General features: G+C 39.3%; 1 protein-coding gene across 1 annotated transcript in view; it reads left to right on the top strand.

The window, feature by feature from the left end:
* The window catches only part of METTL25 (methyltransferase like 25), a 158,646-nt gene extending 140,491 nt beyond the window's left edge, over window positions 1–18,155 (top strand). Inside the window, exons 15-16 of the mRNA XM_064590833.1 lie at window positions 9,999–10,127; window positions 11,027–18,155. The gene's annotated coding sequence lies outside the window, so the exon portion shown is untranslated. The remainder of the gene's footprint in view (window positions 1–9,998; window positions 10,128–11,026) is intronic.
* Window positions 18,156–18,980: the final 825 nt, after the last annotated feature.

The following is an 18,980-nucleotide window of genomic DNA, read 5'->3' as shown; positions in this document are numbered from 1 at the left end:
AAACAACTCAGAAGAGACCTGAAACCAAGGGAAAAGAAAGCAAAAGAAAGAAAAAAGAAAAAGAAAAAGATAAAAAAAAAACCAGAATATGATCAAATATGATCAAGCTGGTGCCTAGATCAGTGCCACACACTAGATTTTGGGCGTATTTTGGTCTGTTAGAAGAAAGTGCCTCCCAAAATTTTAAAGAAAGAAAAACTTATATATGTACAAAAATAAGGGTAAATATGATGAAGGGATGGAATATGACTGTAACGATGAAAATTATAGAAGATTTTATAAAAGGAATTAATAAGAAGTTGGTTGAAAAAAGGAGGAATTAAAAAAAAGGGGGAGAGAATGTGATCAGGGAGGAGACTAGAACAAAGCCATACACTAGAGTTTTAGGGTATATTTTGGTCTATTAGAAGAAACTGTATCCCAAAATTTTAAAGAGAGAACAAACTATCTATATACCAAAAATAAGGTTAACTACAATGAAGAGATAGAATATGACTCTAAAAATGAAAAAAAAAAAAGATTTAAAAAAAAGGGACTGATAAGGTATTAGTTGAAAAAGGGAAAAAGAAAAATTAAAAAAAATAGAAAAAGAAACAAAATTAAAAAAATTTGAAACTTTGAAAGAGTAAAGAATTATGGGAAAAAAGCCATGAATTCTATGTGCAGTATTCCCCTAGCGCTGGCGTTCTGCCTTTCTCATTGATCGGGAAACTTGGTCTTCGCTGGCTGTTCTTGCGGATCTTCTGGGGGAGGGGCCTGTTGCTGTGGTTCCCAAATGTCTTTGCCAGAGGAGGAATTGGCCCGCCCTTGCCCAGTCTGGGCTAAGTAATCTGCTGGGGTTTGCTCTCCGGAGCTTTTGTTCCCTGCAAGCTCTCCATGCAGGTTTGGAGGCTGAGAGTGATAGTGGCGGCCTCCAATCTCCGTCCCGCAGGAGCCGAGAACTCGGGGCCCCACTCCTCAGTGCACCCCCAGACAAAAGCAGTCAATCACTCCCGTCTCCCCGGTCTCCGGCCACACTCCGTGCTCACCCGGCCTGTGACCGAACGTTTCTATCTCTGGCACACGACCCCGTGTGGAGTCTCCAAACCCAGCAGATCCCTGCAGTGCACTTCCGTGCCGCTCCTCCCGAAGGAGGAAGGGGAGTTTCCCCGGATCTGCCGCTTGTTGGGTCCCTGCTGGAAGTGCAGGGGCCCCACTGTGCCGCGGATCACAGTTTATGTCAACCCCGAGCTCAGAGCCCGCTCCTTGGCTCCTTCTCGGCAGCCGGCTTCCCCACTCCGATACCTAGGAGCTCTGCTGCACTCAGGCACCCCCAGTCTTTCTGTGACCCCGAGGGTCCTGAGACCACACTGTCCCGTTGAGGGTTCCACCCTCCGCTTAGCCACTGGAGCGATGACTCTCAGCAGAGCCGACTTCTAAAAGTTCTGATTTTGTGCTCCACTGCTCTATCACTTGCCGGTAGCCGCTGACAGAGACTCCCTCCCCCGCCGTCTATCTTCCGGAATATTGCCTCAGATTCACTTCTCCGCACATCCTACCTTCCAGAAAGTGGTCGCTTTTCTGTTCAGAGAGTTGCTGCTATTCTTTTCTTTGATCTCCTGTTGAGTTCGTAGGTGTTCAGAATGGTTTGATCCCTATCCAGCTGAATTCCTGGGACCAGATGAAATTTAAGTCTCTTACTCCTCCACCATCTTGCTCCTCCTCCCCTTTAAATTTCTTTTACCTTATCTCTTGCAGTAATAGCTTAGTGATTTTTAAGCCCAGACTCTACAGCTAGACTGCATCAGTTCCAATCCCCACTCTGTTACTTATGTGTTCTCAGTCAAGTTACTTAACTCTTCTATGCCTCGGTTTCCTCAACTGTAAAAGGTAGATAAAGATAGGTCCTGCCCATAGAGTTTTGACAACTCCATGAGTCGATGTATGGGAAACACTGAAAACAGGGCCTGATACATACAATGCACCACAGGAGTGTTAGCTATTGTAGTTGTTTTTCATTTTCTGATTGTGCTAATGTATAATTTATTTTATGTTGGTCACATAATCTCCTAATTTCTAAGTGATTGAGAAAAAGAAACTCATCATGGTGTCTGGCCTTCACACACACTTTGTGCCTCCGTGGGTTTGCACCAGCTCCAGGGTATTTGCATATTAAAGGAGGTAAATAACTACAGTGAATAGAATACATTCAGAAATGGCAGGGACCTTAGAGATCATCTAGTCCAGGAGCTGGCACAACTTTTTTTCTCAGGGAACAGATTGTAAATATTTTGGCTATTGCCATATGGTTTCCATGGCAACTATGTGACCCCCCCCCCCGCTGTTGCAGCACCAAAGCAGGCATAGATGATATGGAATGAATGGGTGTGGCTATATTCCAATAACACTTTTTTTAAAGACACTGAAATCTGAATTGTGTATAATTTTTACATATGAAATATTATACTTCTTTTGATTTTTTTTCAACCATTTTTTAAAAATGTAAAAAACTTTCTTAGCTCACAGGCTGTAAAAAACAGGTGGGTGACTGAAGTTGGCTGACCCCTGGTCTAGTCCAAAGCTTGCAAACCCCAGTGCTTTCACCTGGGAATTCCACTTGGGGATTTTTTTGTTGAAAAGTAAAGCTACCTGAGCTGGACTCCAAACCCACTAAGTAAAAATCTCTGGGTGATGGGCAATGGAATCTTTGCTGTGAACATGCTTGAGGAACCACACTTTGACAAACTACCGAAGGCCTTCATATGAGTATGGAGATCTAGAAATAATTTATAAAGTTCGAGTATTACAAGTATCACATTGCAAAAGTGAATGGGATCACTTGTGCCATAAATTACTTAAATTTATTCTTTACATTCTTTTATCTTTATTATTAATGTCTTCTGTCAACAAAGGTCTTCATTTTTTTTTTTTTACTATGTTGTAAGGATGTGGTAGCACCTTGAAAATTACCCCAGAATAACTGCAAATTAGAGAAATCTCATTTCGTGTTTTGTCAACATAAGAACATGTCCATATTTTTTGACACATTCTTTGTGGTGACCAAAAAAATAAAGTAAAATCGAAAACAAATGGTCTGGTGAATAAGTCCTGGTGCACACTTACTTGAAATATTATGCCTGTACTGCCCTGAAGGAGAGAGGTTCATCACATACCAATAACAAACAAAGTAGAATAATATGTACAATATGATTCAATTTTCATTAAAAAAGGAAATACACTGATGACATTGGTTACCTCAGGCAGATAAGACTGGAGGGGGAAGTGGAGGATGAAAGACTAACTTCTTCTTGAAACATATCTTTATCGTTTGACTTTTTATAGGAATAGTTTTAAAATAGAAAAATTTTAAGGTGTAAATTGGAAACAAAATTTCCAATAACCTTCATAGTCCATTTGGGACAAGAATCTGGATTTCCCTGATAAGAAAAAGAGGTCTGCTTCTGAGACTCACCAACTCTGGCGAAGTGGAGAAAATTTAATTTATAATGTGAATCTGCCTGCAAAATCACACAGTTATCATCTCTTTTCCCCAATTCAAGTCAGCGGTTCAAGGGAATCTTTGAAGTGGAATTCCATTATATAAATCTCATTTAAAGTCAGGTAGAACCCTGACTTTGAATAAGCCTTACTAAACAAGTCAGAAAGAGGCAATCCATTCTGCTTTTCTGGTCTTTATTTTCAATACACAGAGTATAATTTTAATAGGCAGCCTAATGGTTTGCTTCATTACCGAAAGTTTCTTAGACAAGTAATCCATCTAAATAGTTACTAATTACATAGCTTCCCTTAGACTTCCACTTTGCACTAGTTTTTTTTTCAGCATCTGATTTTGTAAGAATTGTGGAGAGTACCATTACCAAATGCTTATCTAAATTATTCTATTTCATTTGGGCACAACTGTCATTTCTGTGTAATTACATCTGAGCATTAGGTAACTGATGCTTTCTTAAGTAAAGAGAGAAAAATATATGAATCTAATAGATCTATGAAATGGTTCAAAATTAAATATGCTCAAGTTCAAAGTGAAAGTTTCAAGACTAAAAGGGAAACTTCTTTCTCTAATTGCAATTTATCCATTTGTTCACACATCTGTTGTTTACTATGTCAGGACCTGCGCTAGTAAGTGTACACATGCTATTACCCAAAGAAGGCAGTTCATCTTTTTCCACCTTAGAGAAAGGAAGCTCCAAGAAATTGGGTAACATGCAGTCACACACTGGTAAATGCACAAGCAGAGATTTAATGCAGGTCTATGTGTATATTTAGCAAACATTCTTGTAGCACAGCGCCTGTCACTATTCTAAGTATTCTCTGAATATTCATATATCGAATCTTCATAACTCCAGGAGTATGAATATTTGTCCATACCATTTACAGATGAGTACATTCAGACAGAGGAAAGTTACACAAATGACAGCTGGAACTGAAACCCATGCAGGCGGACTCCGGACTTTTTTTTGAACCATCCCACTAGATGGCCTTTTCTGTCCTAGAGGCATTGTTGCCCACTGCAGTGGTCTGCTTTGGAAGTCAGACTAACACATCAGGACAGAAATAGAGTGGGCTGGGTGCTGAAGTCAACAGCAGTGGCTATAGAACTCTGTCATATTAAGTGGCTGAAAACCCAACCCATTGCCTTTGGGGGAAAAAGGAGGAGAATTTCTTGAGTCATGCTATGGACTGTGTTGTTCGTATGTTAAACCCTAACCCCCAGCTGGACTATATGTGGAGAAAGGGCCAGTGAGATAATTAAGGTTAAATAAGCTCATAAAGGTGGGGCCCTGACACAATAGGATTAGTGCCTTATAATAACAACCTGACTGTCCCCCACCCCCACCTTTCTCTTCCTGGGGACCCGCAAAAAGGAGGCTCTGTGAGCAGGGTGATAGCTGCCTGCAAGTCAAGAGAAGAGTCCTCAGAATGAAACTGGCCTCACTGGAACCTTGATCTTGGACTTCCAGCCTCCATTAGCATGAGAAATATATTCCTGTTGCTTAAGCTCCCCAGTGTATGGTATTTGTTATGGCAGCCTGAGCAGACTAAAATACATTATGGCTCTGAAAAGTCCTAGGGTTAATCTAATTAGGCATAGACAGATACTGGGACTTAAATAATGTTAGGCTCTCAATCCCTCCCTTCCTCTCCTGCTCTCCTTTTTACCCATTCTTGTTTTTGTTTTCCTCCTAATTGACCATATTCTCAGGTCAGCATCCTCTAAGTGCCCCCACCCTCACAGGCTGATGTAGTGATTCTCAGTCATCAGCTGATCTTAGTCAAGGCTAGTGCATGATTCTAGTAAAATCCCAGGGGGAAGAAGGCTTCTCTACCCCCACAAAAGGGAACAATTGAGACTTACTGGACTAGCTTGGATCAGGTCCCTGAACCAATCACTATAGATTGGTTACTATGGCCCAGGTTACTTCTTTTCCCGTGGAGCAGGCAGCCTGGGGCCAGCCACCTTTGAGCTATCTGCTGGGAGTGGAGCGCGGTGTCTTCCGGGAAGAAAATTGAGATGGCTGCACCAGAAGGGAGAAGGGAGCCCAGGCAGGAAACACGAGTAAGTCTACTACAGTGTTACCAGCCTTCTGCTAGGCCACTAATGCTCAATGAGGCTGTGCACTGAAAGGACTTGGGAGCTTATTAAAAACTACAGATGCCAGAGGCTTAACCCTCAGAGATCCTGAATACATACTTTTCTCAGAAGCCTTTCCAGGTTGCAGAGACCAGGGGCTCTACTCAGAGGTACTTTTCTTTTTTATTTGATAGCTTAATGAGATACAGTCTTTTCGGGTATAAGTTATTAGAAACCAATGAGAGTGTGACATTGTGATTAAATATATATTTGGTCTTCATCCCTGTTTCTGGCACAGAGCTCCTAAACCCTTGGAATTTCCTAAGTGATAAGAGTGCTAATGGTGTCTCGATATTTCTAACAAACACCTTTCAACCTCACCTGAGTTTATGTTAATGATGTAATTTCTGGAAAGCATCTAAGGGTGGGGAGTGGGCTGTGGTGGCTAGTTGCCAGGGTAAACAACCAAGAGGAGTAGAACTTTCAGTCCTACCCCTGACCTCCTGGGAGACGAAAGGGGCTGGAGGTTGAATCAGTCATCAATAGCCAGTGATTTAATCAATTATGCCTATGTAAAGAAGCCTCCATAAAAACCCAGGAGTAGGTTTGGGGGGCTTCAGGTTGGTGAACATGTGGAGATTTGGAAGAGTAACACCTGGATTGGGCATGGAAAGTCCACGCCCATCGCCCATTCCTTGCCCTTTGCCTCTCTTTCATCTGGCTGTTCCTGAATGATACACTTTTATAATAAACTGGTAATCTAGTAAGTAAAATGTTTCTCTGAGTTCTGTGAGCCAGCTTCAGCAAATTACTCCAGCCTAAGGAGGCGAACCTCTAATTTATAGCTGGTGGGTCAGAAGCACAGGTGACCATCTAGGCTTCCAACTGGCATCTAACTGGGGCGGGGTCATCACGTGAGACAGCCCATACCTATGGGATCTGACACTGCCTCAGACGGATAGGATCAGAATCGAGTTGAGTGGTAAGATCCCGCCTCCCTGATACTGGAGAATGGCTTGGTGGTGGTGTGGACCCCACATACACATATTGGAATTGGTGACCAGAACTTTTAGAGACTCCTAACTTAGCCATTTTTTAAAAGTCTGTGTGAGGGGCGCTTGGGTGGCTCAGTCGTTGAGCGTCTGCCTTCGGCTCAGGTCATGATCCCAGGGTCCTGGGATCGAGCCCCGCATCGGGCTTCCTGCTCGGCGGGAAGCCTGCTTCTCCCTCTCCCCTCCCCCTGCTTGTGTTCCCTCTCTAGCTGTCTCTCTCTCTGTCAAATAAATAAATAAAATCTTTAAAAAAAAAAAAGTTTGTGTGAAACACTCCTACTAAAATGCAGCTGTGTACCAAAGATGGCATTCCTTTCCTTAAGAACTAGTAAGTGAAAGAAATAAAATTGTCCTTCGAGAAGCACTGTAAGATGCAATCAATGGATTAGAGTATAAATATGCAAAGCAAACTAGAAGAACCAGAAAGATGCTTAACACCAGCAGGACGACATAACATGAATTCTTACTATTTAATTTTTTTTTTTTTTACTTATCATGTATATATGGTGCTGATAATGTAAACTTCCAACAGGAAAAATAACTAGTGTATTTCTTCATCCACATGCAACCCTCTCCTTCAAGTATTGATCATTGCTAAATTTGCTAATTTTAGGACTGCATTGATATATTTATTTCTGGGGTTTATTTTGGTTTTGTTTTTGTTTTGCCTGTGTGAGAAATAAGCATGGAAACAAAACCTAAGTGAAGGCACAGAGTAAAAAGGAAAAAAATACAGAGAGCATGGAAAGACTGTGAAAGCTCATTCTTCAGAACTGATGAATTTCCTAAATGAAGAAGCAGCATGGACATTCAAAGAAAAAGGAACAAAGTGAATCTCATTTCCGATAGCAGTTGTTCAGGCTGCAGGAGAGACTAAACTTCTATGAATATGCATATTAACATAAGTGAGAAATCTTGCTCTGAAACTGTTGGGGGGAAGAAATGGAAATGATCATTTAAGTAGCAGTGGGAAAATAGTTATGATATTCTCTTAACTGTATGCAAACAGAAAATAATTCTGGCCTTATACTTAAAGAGAAATGGAGTTTGTTGAAAGAATAAAGCTTAGCTCATAAAAGCACCAGAAAACTAGGCTTAGAATGTATTGCAGAAACAAGGTGAGACCAGAACCCAAATCATGCTGCAAGCCAGTGTGATGACATTCTGCTGTCACTGTAAGAATCTGGACCTTGCTGTTTGCTCACTCAGCCCTAGACACTGGGTGTCATGCCATATGCATTCCGTGGCTGGTTTCACACATCCTCGGTGTAAACAGTGATTTCCCAAACAGCAACTGCCCCATATAAGGAAATCTAACTGTAACCAAATTGTTTGTATTTAACTTCTCTGAAGAATGTGCAATTTATCAATACCTAATAAAAATGAAGATGCTTATATCATGCAGTAATTCCAGTAATTTGGAGTATATGCCTTGGTGAAACTCAGTATGCACAAGATCTGCATATCCAAGCATATCCATTGAAAAGTAATTGTCCTCTTCAGTTCTTTATCAGTGGCTTACATGGAGATTTGAAAGAATGCTTACAAAATGTCAAATAGTCAAAGCCAGGATAGAGAAAAAATAATTTCTAAAAAAGTCCATCTGAATCAGAAGGATCCCAAATATTTGTGAAAGTCTGAAACACTATGGTAAACTGACAAAATGAAGTATAACAAAGGTACATTTTTCCTTTACTTTTTTTTTTTTAAGATTTTATTTATTTGACACAGAGAGATAGCGAGAGAGAGCACAAGCAGGGGGAGTGGCAGGCAGAGGGAGAGAGAGAAGCAGGCTCCCCACCGAGCAGTGATCCGGATGTGGGGCTCAATCCCAGGACCCTGGGATCATGACCTGAGTTGAAGGCAGACGTTTAACCGACTGAGCCACCCAGGTGCCCCTTTCTTTACTTTTTAATAGCCAACTGTATACATACAGGATGAGGAAGACCTGACTTGTGGAGGAATTTCCTGTGAAAATAACTTGATGGGTTGGAGTTGACCACAGACCTACCATGAATGTTGTATGACTGCCAAATTATCTCTGCTCTCAGGTTACATCTGGGCCTCATGCTCAGTTCAGAGGAGGGACATCAACAAACCAGAAAACCTGCAGACGAGGATCAAAATGATCAGTATGCTACGTTATATGAAAAATAGTTGGAGGAAACAGTAACATTTAGGCTGAAAATAGAGACTAAAGGAAGACATAACCATCTTCTAATATTATGTAGAAGAGAGAAGAAATCCCACAGAATTTCAGCTAAATATGATCTGTATTCCTCCAGCAGATAAAACATGAACACATGGATAGAAATTATATGAATATGTATTTTCTTCTAGAAGAAGAATGAACTTTCTAACATCTATAGATTTCCAACAGGCAGTTTAATAAGCTAGTGAGTTCCTTACTCCTGGAAGTAATCAAGCAGAAACTCGATGGCTTATTATTCTATTGGCTGAAAGATTTTAAATATTTTAAATTTTCTTAATACTCTTCTGCATTCAGAGTTTCTCTTGTTCAGATTAAGAAAATAGGTCTGCAAAACAAAGAAAAAAGAATACTAATAGCTTGGAGAACATACTATATTCAAGATTCTTTACTGATCTTAGAGGCCATGGATATAATTACAAAATAATCTTATTTTTGTCTTCTCCCTCCTTTTAATCCTGCTCAGTGAGGCTATTCCTTTCCCTGTTTGGATGACGTCCTGGGCCAGCCTATGACTTCACAAGTTATATTTAGATAATAGTCCTACAATCACTTCAAATCACAAACATGATCTAATTTATAATTTAAAACATCCATTATTGTGTTATGATCAAAAGTTAGAACTTGATTTAAAGTGAAAACACTCCTGCTTTCATGTCCTCATGGGCCTGAGCCTGCCTTTGGTTGGCTGCTTGCACTGCAAGAAGGCTCAGGCAAGGCAAGAGAGAGGGCAGAAGAAAAATTTCCCCCAACGGGCATGTTTGTTAAGATGGTTGCATGTGCTCAAGAGGTTGTTGGGGTGGGAGTTGATGCCGACTTGTTCTTGTATAGGAACCTTTTGATCTCTGGGGACTCCCTCCTGGAACCCTCCAGGTAAGATTCCCAGGTCACTGGCTGAGCCTCTGCCCTGGCTGGACTCCACTGTCCTCCCTTGGTTGCTGCCCCAGCTGGTATAGCCTGTGTGCCTACCACCTTCTTTCCTTGGTAGACTATGTACTTGAGGGAGATCCCTTTAAAAACAACCCCAGGTTGGCATCACAATCATAGTTTCCACGTTTCGTTTGGAGGTCAATAACACCTTTCACTTGCTATATAACAAGGCAGGTGCAATTACTTCCTAGGGGCCTGTTTGCTCTGTTGTCATCAGATGTTTTCATTTCCTCAGGCATGAGGTAATTCACAGTCCATGGAGCCCAGGAATACCTGTCATGCTCTCTGAGTGGTTCCACTGAAACCCCTCTCACCTGACCTACCACTGGGAAGCAGCATCACCATACCCCTCCCCACCTGAGAGGTAAGAGTACAGCTCTCACCTAAAAAAAAGTCTCCTGACAAATCTGTCCTAAATCTCAACTTGTCTGGTCCTTTTCCATCTAAATGCACTCTGAATGAAGGGCCCCTGGGTAAAGGACTCATAATCTCAATGGACTTGAGTGTTTTCTTTGTAAATCTGCATTGTGAGCACCTGTTATATCTGATATCTATTATATCTTGGTGCCTTGGTCAAAAATTCTGATTAAACATCCCTATTATACTCACGTAGTCCCCTCAACAAAACTGTTTGATAGGTGTCAATATCCACATTCTGTAGATAGGAAAATTGAGGCACAGAGAGAGGAAATAATTTGTCCAAACCATAATCAGACAGCTTGTAAATTGAGAAAGGATACGAGTCCAGAATCTGTTATTCACATGTACACCATACTACATTTAGAATAGCTGCTTTCATTGTATAGAAGAATCAACCTACATGTGTAATTTTCCTTGTGGGAGCAGGGGAGGAGAGTTGTTATTGCTGAATAGCTGTAACCAAACATAAATTTCCAATCATTATATTTTAGTCAATGGCTACTTAAAAGCTCTGCTTAGGGGGAGCCCGGCTGGCTCAGCTGGTGGAACGTGTGACTCTTGATCTCAGGGTTGTGAGTCTGAGCCCCATGTTGGGTGCAGCGATTACTTACAATCTTAAAAACAACAACAACAACAAACCTCTTCTTTGTAGACTAATACACCACGATGTATTAGCTGCATGTGCATGTTAGTCAGCTAATTTATCTGTTCTGTGACAAGTAAAGGATAACAGTAAACATTTACTGGGCACTTACTAGGAGCCAGGCACTGTCCTAAGTGTTTTACCTAGATTTTTTTTTTTCCTCAAAACACCACAAAGTTAGTATTTTCCCCACTTTACAGATAAAGAAAGAGAAACCCACGAGAAACACGGGAAAAAACACTGAAGACAGAAGACCAGACTTTTTGTTCCTGTTCTACCATTTACTAGAGCTTGCTGGTCCAGGTCTGTAACTCCTTACCACCATATTTCTCCTGATCTATCACATGTGAAGAGTAACATCTATCCTGTTTGCTTTGCAGGATCCATGTGGGATCAAATGAGACAATGGGTGGGTAAGAAGTTTTCAAATTCATGAACTACTGACCTGATTCAGAGAATCGTTCTGTTATTCCCAGTGAAGGCAGCCGCAGTAAGGAACACTGCAAGTGCATCCTTAGCTAAATGTCACATGACAAGGACCACAGAGATGTCGTTTGACAGACAGCAGCTAGTTTGCATGGCAGAATAGGGACTGTGTCCTGAAAATCATTTAAACAGAAGGAAAAGAAACCTAGAAAAAAAATCTCAAAAATAGTGTTGTATTGCTGAGACAGGGCCAAGCTGGGAAAGCTTTGGGGGATTTTGTTGCTCTTGAGAACTATTATAAGGCTTGAAAATGAGAGCCAGGTGGAGGAAAAGACAGAAAAGCCACAAAAGATGAGCAGAGAGAGAAAAGAGGCACAAAATCACAAATTCGGGGAAAGCAAGCATAGCAATACAGCAAAGTATTTTTAAATCCATTCAAAAACTGACCAGAGATTCTAAGATATGACTGAATGTTTGCAAAACACAACAGCTGCTGCATTCCACAGTCTACAAGAGAAATAATGGAAACTTTCTTTTCTCTTTTCCAACAAGACATAACAAAAGCAGAGCTGATGTAATTAATGAAAAAAAGATGGCTATTTGAAACAGTGAAGGCACTGAACAACAGAATGGAATGGAAATGAGGTTCACATTTAGGGACAATTCATTATTTATCTGCTATACTTTTTATGCACACTGCGTTCTGCTAATATTCCTCTCTCCAGGGATAATACCAAACCTGGTTGGTAAACTATGCAAACGTGAGTAGTTAGAGGCTGCGATGGAAGGATCAGGCGCATGGGTTAGTCCTTGAATATCAATTAGCATCGTCCATCCAACCTGAAGACTCTTACAATTGAATACTTCAACTTAATGGATCTGTTTTCAAATTCCCTTTAATGGCCCTTCTGTGACCACAATATCTATTTTTCCAGACATCCTAAGTAGAAACCATTATGGACAATGTATGTAGAATCCCCTAAGGAGAGCATATGGAGGAGAGAATGTGGATTGCCAAATTTAGCAGCTCTGGAGAGCGTGTTTTTGAATTAAACTTGAATCTACAGGGATTACCGTTCATTTATGACTGGCAAAACATATCTTCCCATTTCTGAAAGATAAATCCCACTGATATACATGTGGATTTCACAAGTGTTTCTCAAAAACCGTAAGACCAAAAAAAAAAAAAAAACCCTTTCCACGAAATGCAAGTGTTCCATACCTATTTGCAAATTATGATGTCACGTTATTTTCGCAGGGCTCTTACTAATAAATAGGGAATCTTGTAAGTACTGTACCAACTCTGACCTGAGGAAACTTGGTTCAGAAGTTTCATCCCTGAGACCTAGGGTTTGGTGACCTTTTTTGAAAAACGTAAAGTGGAGGACTGGCAGAGCAGTAACTACAGTCTTCGGTAGTTAAGGATAAGTAACATTTCAAACGTATCGGGAGGAGGGAACCAAAGCATTGTCGATTTTTTTCTCTTTTGCCAGATAAGATCAGTTTTTATTTTATTTTTCTTAATTTTAATTGTATTCCACCTTTATCTTTCCATAAAAATAATTGGCAGCACAAACACAGTTTGAAGCACAGATCTTTAAATTTAATGCACTTTGTTTCATGAAAACTCATCTTGGTTTATTTTAGTGTTCTAATTTCATTGTAGACCAGTGAAAATATTGTGGGAAACCAGAGCTGGTCGGCAGACCCACAATTGAAAACCACTAGCCTGGGGCGCCTGGGTGGCTCAGTTGGTTAAGCGACTGCCTTCGGCTCAGGTCATGATCCTGGAGTCCCGGGATCGAGTCCCGCATCGGGCTCCCTGCTCGGCAGGGAGTCTGCTTCTCCCTCTGACCCTCCTCCCTCTCATGCTCTCTGTCTCTCATTCTCTCTCTCTCAAATAAATAAATAAAATCTTTAAAAAAAAAAAAAAAAGAAAGAAAACCACTAGCCTGATGCACTTCATTAGCATGAGCTGGTTCTCTACCCTAAGTCATCATTAAAATCTTATTTGAAAACTTCTAACTAGAGAACAACTAGAGAGCAAACTCTTGTAATTTAGGACAAATGATTAAATCTGCTAGTGAATGTTTACATTTGTTGGAGAATGATATTTTATTCTGTATCTATACAATAAATTCCTTGGAATAGAATTTATTTTTTAAACCCATTTTCAAGGACCTGATATAGCTAGGATTTTACTCATTTTTGAATAGTTTCTATCAAAACTATTACCATTTTTTGAAACATTAGAAAACTTCTAATTTGCATGCATAGAACATTCTTCATTCTAGAAAGGAACACTTACTTCTTTCCCTTTTTTTCATCCTGAATAAGTAAGCTCTTTGATATTCATTCTTTTTCACAGTTAAATCAAACCATGAACTCCAAGAAACTTTGAAGATTGCTTTTTCTTTCTTTCTTTCTTTCTTTTTTTTGGCATTGTCTTGTCTTGAATATCTAGTAATAAGTAGTCTGCAAAAGGACAGTTAAGAATGTTTATTGTTCAGTGATTTTTGATGTTCTGTTATTTTTATATGAGATTTGGCCAGCTATGAAAAGTAACTTAATTTTATTAATGCTGGTGGAATAGCTTTCCACTGAAAGTGAAGACAAGCCTAAAAATCAAGTCTTACCTTGTACTAAATTTGAAAACCTACATATAGGGTATCTATATTCAAGCACATTTTTTTTCTTTTTCCTACCTGTTTGGAAATTACTATTAGCACTCTGACACTTATAGAAGAAAGAACTGATTAAGTTCTCCCTCTAGCAAGACCAGCGGGCAATCTTCTTGAGTATTAAGTTCTTTAAGGGCATGTAAAAAATTCCTTTTTTTTTTTCTCCTTACCTGTTACTCTAAAAGCCAATGCATGCTTAAATTCCATCCATCCACACTAAGCCTAAAATCTCAAACCAAGTAATCCACACACTAAAAATAAATTTTTTCATGGTAGATTAATCCAAATCCTGGAAAGTAGGGCTAGGTGAGGTGCTGATGAAGAGATTCACTTTTTTTTTATTGGTATCGTTTTGGGAGTGTTTGAATTTTTTTTACAAGATTGTGTTCCTTTTGTAGTAAGTAAAATATATTATCAAGTATAAGTATGTAAGTAAAAATATATCAAGCATCATTTTTGAAATCTAAAATATGTGTTTTACTGACCCTCTCCAGCAACTATGCTTTTATTTTCAGAAGATAAAAAAAACACAGATGGGAGGTAGTAAAAACCCAACATGCATTTCTTAAAATAAATAAATTATTGAATATGGAACTTGAAACTGTATTAAAACCAGCAGAGATCTGTTATTTTTCTTAAACATTGGCTTTTTAATTCATGCTAGCAGTTTTTCCTTATGCATCCTGAAGTGGCTACTCTGCAGGAATTTGTCAGTGACTTTACCTACATTATCTTAGAACCAGTAGAGGTCGCCATCTACCATGTTCTAGCATTTTAGGGGAAGGAAAAAAATCTTGAGTGGTTAGTAAAAATGCACGAAGGGGTCAGAAGTTTTCAATATGAAGCTTTCCTCTTGGAAGCTTTGCATAATTGAACCAATATTCAAGCAAGAGAAAAAAGTATAAATAAAAATAATGGATACAAGATGTTGGTGTTACAGAACTTCAAAAAACAGAATTTCTTAGAAATTACATAAAAATTTTTCTAGTTGACTTAGTTAATACAAATCCTTCTTTATGTCAGAATGTTGGAACAAAAACCTCAGAAAGTTATCAAATCCCAACATAGTAAAATCCGTATATTTGTAAAATGGCTTTGTGGTCTCTCTCCACCACTATGTTGGAAGCCCTTAAAAAGCTCAAGTGTTTGTTTTTGCCCTGACTTATTCTGTGACTTTCATTCTGTATATTAGATTTTTTTAATGTCTTCGTTTTCTCAACTACACAATAAAAGTTAACCTGTCAACCTGTTAGTGTCACTCCTGGCTCTCACAGTTTACAAAGAACATTGAAGCTTTGATATGTAAATACTGCTGCTGGGTGTCCCAAAGATAGCTTAAAGTTTATTTTCTTTAAGGCATGATTTAATTGAAATAATAGAAGATCTGCCTTTTAGAAGAGGAAATAAACTGAGGCTTGGTAATTCTAGAATGGATAAATGGGTAGACATATAAGGATATGCAGCTCGAAGTAGGGAAAGCTTTTCCTAAAAACAGAATTTTCTTAACGATAAATGGTTGCTTCAGAAGTCAGTAAGCTTACTATCACCGGAAATATTCAAGTGGATTAGATACTCACTTGGTGACAGTGTGTTAGAAATTTAAATTCTCGGGTGTGGGTGAGAAGCTATACTAAACTTCTAAGAAAGACCAACTTTCTTTCTTTCTTTTTAATTTTAAATTGATAACAGTGTTATATTAAAAATCCTGTCATATTAGGATAATGCTAACTAGTGTGACAAATAAGTCTGAAAATTTTGGTGGATTAAACAACCATTATTTGAAACTCAGGTACTGGTCCCATGATGTTATTGATGGTTGGCAGTGACTTTCCTCTATATGAAGACTCAGGGACTTGGCTTTCATCCATCTTGTGGCTCCACCATCTCCTAGGGCCTTGAAGTACTTTGCCTCCTGGGAAAAGGAAAAACAGGGAATACACAACTACTTCTTAACCACCTAATCTAGAAATGACACAGTCACTTCTGCTTATATTCCACTGGAGAAAATGAGTCATATGTTCCCATATGGATTTAGGGAGAAAGGGAAGCAAAACTTTGATGCACAGCTAGTCTTTTCCACCATCCATATCTCTGACCACTAAAAACATTTGTGAATACCCCTCTTCTTATTCATGAAACAAACTCCTTACCCCTTCAAGGAAGTCAACTCAGAATTGCATTCAGTAACTTCATCCAACTCAAAATCCAGAAAATCTGGGGAATGTATAATCCTCTCTATCAGGTATGGATGTGACTCCTTATAGTCCAATGACCATTTTGTTTCCTGAAGTAGATTACATCATTGGCTCAAATCTTGACCACTCCTCGGTTCCACATCCTTTGCCGTGTAACTTTGTAGCGTTCGCTCACTGTGGATGAAATGTTGTGCCCACCCTCTGACACTGAGCTCTGCTATGGGAGTTGCTCTGAGCAACAGGAAGATAGTACACAAGATGTCAGCAGAAGTCCTCTGTCAACGTGAGAACTTGCTCAAGGCTAGTTTACACAAAAATGAAAGATACATGGAGAAGAGCCAGTTGCCCCAGTCAAGCATCCTAGCTGACAGCTGGCCAACCTCCAGATATATGAGTGAGCTAAGCCAAGACAGGGCTACCTGGTTAAACCCTAGCTGATCCTGGACACATGAACAATACATGCATACTGCTATATGACACTTAGGTTTTTATAATTGTTTATTATGGTAATAGGTAGCTGATACATTTCCTAAACTAGACTATCACTCTTAGTGAACACAAACTTGTTTCATTTTCTATACTTTGCATAATAGCTAATATATACCTTCCTAAATTGGAATTTGAATTTTTATTGAGCTCAGTTTCATATATGGTAAGACTTAGCTGAGAAAATGCTTTAAATAATGTCAAACACAAGCATAAATCACTTTTTACATAGTGAAGCACTCAACCTCTCAAATCACTTTCAGATCTCTCTTCCTTTGATTTTCATAGCAACCCTGATAGAGGGTAAAACAGATATTAACTCTATACTACTGACTACCAACTCTCAGTAACTGAGTGACCTGCTCCGATTACAATTAGTTAATGACAGACCAGACCAAACACACTGGAATCCATATCTCCTGGCTACCAAAATCTGTTCCCATTGCTGAATAGGTCTTCGTTAGAGAATTAATTTTCCACTGCTAATCTGTGATAAATATGGTCATGACATTCTTAACTCAGTGCAAATTTTTGAGTGTAAACTTTTTTCCTTTAGAAATCTCTGATCCCAGTTTATGACTATTCCCTCTAATGGAATGCTTACACCAGTATTTTCTTCTTAGACGAGCTGTAGAACGAACTATTCAGTAAATAAGAATTGGATGCATAGGAATTTTGGCCTAGAGTGGGATTTCTCAACTTCAGCACTGTTGACACTTTGGGCTAGGTAATTCTTTGTTGGAGGTGGGGAGAAGCCGCCCTGTTCATTGTAGAATATTTAGCAGCATCCCTGACGTGTACTTACTAGATGCCGGTAGAATTTCCCAAGTCGTGACAACCAAAAGTGTCTGCAGATATCGTCAAATACTCCTCCCCCCGGGAGAGAAATGCTGATCTACAGATTAAAAGCAATCTGGATTTTACACGAGTACCAGGTTCCTTGAATATGAGAGCTGAAATCTAAGGGATGAGTTTGCACAACCTTTTCATTTTATAAGTGAAGAAACTGCATTCAAAGGGTTACACAAGACCATGAAGCTGGTTAATGCCATTTCTCTTGGCACATAATTAAATCATTTTATATACCGTGTATCTGCTCCCCTTTACCCTGCCAGTGAAGTAATTTTGGATAGTCTATGATCTTCTGATGCCTGTTCTGGGTTCAGGTAGTGATATATTAGTCCATTCTTTGGATTTCTATAGGTGCCTGATCCTACCCAGGTAAGGCCTTAAGTGACTTCTCTTCTCTACCTCTGTAACTCCCCCCACACACTTGACCATGTTTGCCATTCTCCTCCAGGCCAGGCCATGGTGACAGTCTTTTTTTTTTTTTTTCTTTTTTAATCTCTTCCCAATCTATACATTTAGGTCCAGCTCTCCAGCTGTTCCCAAGACTCTGATTTTTTGACTGAGCCAAGATATAATCTTTTTGTCCTTTTTTCTCTTTTAGGCCTTCTTTGAAAACATCCTTTATCATTCCAAATTCCAAACCTTTGGATAGCAAACGTTTCAAGGCAAGATCACCTCAACCAAGAGCTCCTTTTCTACACAAAAATCTGCATCTTTTAATTATCATCAGCCTCCCAAATCCCCATTCAGATATTCTTGAGGCATATTTATACCTTAATGACAAATTATCAGTTTGTTCTTAAATGATCCCACTGTTATCTCTTTGAAACATCTCTGTATTCTGGTTCAGCACACCAGTATTTTGCCCTTATCCCCCACATGGAGTAGCCTGTCATTTTCATCCCTGCTTTGGGGCACAGGGTATATTTTGCAACCCCCTCCCTTCTTTGAAACATGTAAGTGAACAAAACAAAATAGCTTTCTATGAAATGTGGATTAACAAATTCAGCCCTTTGGGAAGGCTGTTCAATGAAATGGGTGGAAAAATAATTATTTGATAAGGGTACGAAACTATAATGGAAAGTCCATAATTAAAAAGCTTGCAATCATAGCAGTCAAAGAGATGTCATCTATTTGTACTCAGGAAATTGACTCCTTTCATTGTAACCTATCAAGAATATAATCTGGTTTCAAATGATCATGTATTAACCTGTTATAAAAAGTTGCCATAATGTGGAGTAAAGAGAAAATTAGCATCCCATAGAGCGTTCGGGTAACAGGCACTTGGAAGCTATCTATTCTTATCACTTTCTTAGGGGTGGTTATTCATTCCCTTTTAAAATTATCTGACTCATTTAAGGAAAATATGGAGGTAGGGAGAGACTTAGAAAAGAAAGAACTCAAAATCTCTGAGACTTTAGTCAGGGCAAATAAAAACAGAAAAAAATTTGCATGCTAGGGTGCCATGTGATTCTGTCATAGATAGAGGTGCTGAGTAACTTCTGCTCTGGAAGGAA

The sequence above is a fragment of the Mirounga angustirostris genome, unplaced genomic scaffold, assembly GCF_029215605.1.
Source record: "Mirounga angustirostris isolate CCGP_5_RB_7025 unplaced genomic scaffold, mMirAng1.0.hap1 SCAF_5, whole genome shotgun sequence".
Lineage (NCBI taxonomy): Eukaryota > Metazoa > Chordata > Mammalia > Carnivora > Phocidae > Mirounga > Mirounga angustirostris.
Note: the sequence above shows the minus strand (reverse complement) of the source record. Positions and strands in the feature narration are given on the sequence as shown.